The sequence below is a fragment of the Ursus americanus genome, chromosome 34 (genome assembly GCF_024610735.1).
Source record: "Ursus americanus isolate L20-20 chromosome 34, mUrsAme1.1.p, whole genome shotgun sequence".
Taxonomy (NCBI): Eukaryota; Metazoa; Chordata; class Mammalia; order Carnivora; family Ursidae; genus Ursus; species Ursus americanus.
This window is the reverse complement of record NC_142160.1, coordinates 29,730,026-29,732,975: the sequence shown is the minus strand read 5'-3', so window position 1 is coordinate 29,732,975 and position 2,950 is coordinate 29,730,026. Positions and strand designations below refer to the sequence as shown.

Here is a 2,950-nt window from a genome sequence, read left to right as displayed (position 1 = left end):
TATTAGAAATCCATAGTCAGCATCTGAGGTTTCTTTTGGAACACAAATATCTTTTCTCAAGTCATTTGATGAACATTTTTTCCCAGAGTTTGTGAAATAATTTGGTTCAGTATAGTCTGCTAACACATATCCACTTAGCAATAGATTTGTTTCTGAGAAGCATGTTTTGTATCAGAAAGGTAGCATTCAATTATTGCCCTGGGGCAATAGAACCTTGGAATATATTTTATCTTATTTTATATTATCTATTTACCTTTTTAAAGATTTTATTTATTTATTTGACAGAGAGAGACAGCAGGAGAGGGTACTCATTAGGGGGGAACTGGAGAGGGAGAAGCACGCTCCTCAGTGAGCAGGGAGCCAGGCACAGGGCGTGATCCCAGGATGCTGGGGTTATGACCTGAGCCAAAGGCAGATGCTTAATGACTGAGCCACCCAGGCGCCCCTCTGAATATATTTTAAAGCTGTGCATTCTCCCTGCAGAAAAGGTAGATTCGAGTTCAGGGGAAATTATTTCTGTAATACATTACTATTGACATTTTTTATCAGAATACACGTTTGATTCCAATAACAACTGTACTTCTAATAGGTAAGGTTTTTGACCTACCCTTCTTTACTTAGCTCCCCATCTTGACTATAAGACTGTGTCTACCTTAAATTCAAGAAAACTTTATTTTCAATTTTGAGTAGTACAATGGTAAGATTTGAATTTTGCACATGAGTAGAAGTTGCCTGCTCTCTAGCACCTGAGCTTTAATGAGGTCTTTCTTTCCATTCTAGAAGTTCTTAGTTCATCCCTTTCTTTGGGCTGCATTAGAACACCATGTACTAAATGGAGAAAGCAAATCAGTCCGTGGTGTCTGAGTTCATTTTTCGTGGACTTTTGTGATTCAAGGGAGCTCCAGACCTTCCTCTTACTGCCTTTTTCAATGCTCTACCTGCTGACTATTGTGGGCAACCTCCTTGTCGTGCTCTTATTCATCACTGACCCTCATCTCCAATCCCCAATGTACTTCCTCTTAGCCAATCTCTCATTTGTGGACTTCTGCCTTTCCTCAGTCACTATCCCTAAACTGACCACAGACTTCCTAAAGGATAGTAAGACCATCTCCTTCGGTGGCTGCATGACCCAGATCTTCAGAGTGCATTTCTTTGCAGGGGTGAGATGGTGCTGCTTGTGACAATGGCCTATGATCGTTATGTGGCCATCTGCAAACCACTCCATTACTCCAGCATCATGGACAGACAAAAGTGCATCTGGCTAGTTTTGATATCATGGATCATTGGCTTTGCACATGCCATGAGCTAACGAGCCATGATTTTTGATCTGCCCTTCTGTGGACCCAGAAGAGTGGACAGTTTTTTTCTGTGATATTCCTTTGGTGATCAAACTGGCCTCTGGGAATGTTGATAAATGCTGACAGCGGAGTTTTGGTAACAACTTGCTTCATTCTCTTACTAATCTCCTACAGCTATATCCTAGTAACTGTTCGCGTTCACTCAAAGGATGGAGCATCAAAGGCACTCTCTACCTATACTTCCCACATCACAGTGGTACTGCTATTCTTTGGACCCTGCATCTTCATCTATCTGTGGCCACTTAGCATCACTTGGGTAGACAAGTTTCTTGCAGTGTTTTACACAGTAATCGCACCTCTCCTGAATCCAGCCATTTATACATTGAGAAATAAAGAGATTAGGAATGCCATAAAGAGACTGATAAGTCAGCATATGGGATAATTTTTAGTTTTTACATATAATCAGAAAACACATCCCAATTTGGCCACATTTTGACCTCTAAACTAAACTGGAAATGTGACTTATTCATATCCAGAATCTTGAAGTATTCCCAGATGTATACAGTTTGTGTTTATTCCATTACAAAAATATGTTCGAAAATCCAACACTGGGGATGCCTGGGTGACTCAGTTGGTTAAGCATCTGACTCTAGATTTTGGCTCAGGTCACAATCTCAGGGTCATGGGATTGAGACCCATATCAGGCTCCATGCTTGAGGATTCTCTCTCTCCCCTGCCTCTCTATCCCCTTTCTCTCTCAAATAAATAAATAATTATTTCTTTAAAAATCCAACACTTGTATTCCTACCACTTGGAGAGGATAGTAATTGATAATCATAATTTGCATAAATATGCCTTTGTATTTATTCAAAGGTTGCCAGATGATAACAATGATAACTATAAAAATGATCACTGCTACCATTATTTAACACTACTGATGTTCCCAACAGCACGCTAAGCATTTTACCAAGCTTATGTATTAGTACAAAACCACTCTGGGTTAATTATCATTATTTTCATTTCTAAAATTACATGTTTTACTCACCCGAACTCTAACTTAGCTAGAGAAGACACTAAGGGTATTTGAGTGGTCTGCATCTACTTAAAAATAAATGAATCTAATGTAATGGTATTGCCCATGTACTCCATAGCATCACCCCTACAGTTCGAGTTTCCAGGTCTTCATTGTTGATATAAAGGTGGAGTTGCTCTTGACATTTTTGTTGTTAAATACACAGGAAGAAGTATTCGCAATCCCTTGAAACGTTATTTCCTCAGGTTAATAAATGATTTTTATGATTATAATTTTACCTTACATTAAAGAAAAGAAAGCTGGGAGAATGGGGAAAGACAAGAATGTTCTTCTTCAAAGCAAAAGAAATTTTAAGTGATGAGAAGAAAGCCAAAAAACAACCATCAGTGATAACAACACAGTAATTTTATACAAAGATCTTAAATCCTCTTAGAAATGAATAAAAAAGATGACCTGAAAGGGGAGACCAGGAGCAAGGAGTTTGAACAGGTATTTATTTCTGAAAAGAAATACCACAGGACACTACACACTCAACCTCATTAGTAATCAAGAAAATGTAACAAGATCATAATGAAATACCACCTTGCACCTGTTAAATTGGTAAGAGAAAAAAATCTGA

The 2,950-nt window shown here is 38.4% G+C and overlaps 1 pseudogene; it reads left to right on the top strand.

Annotated features, from left to right (window-relative positions):
- The first annotated feature begins 832 nt into the window (after nucleotides 1-832).
- On the top strand, nucleotides 833-1,740 carry LOC148107195 (olfactory receptor 4K15-like; annotated as a pseudogene).
- Nucleotides 1,741-2,950: the final 1,210 nt, after the last annotated feature.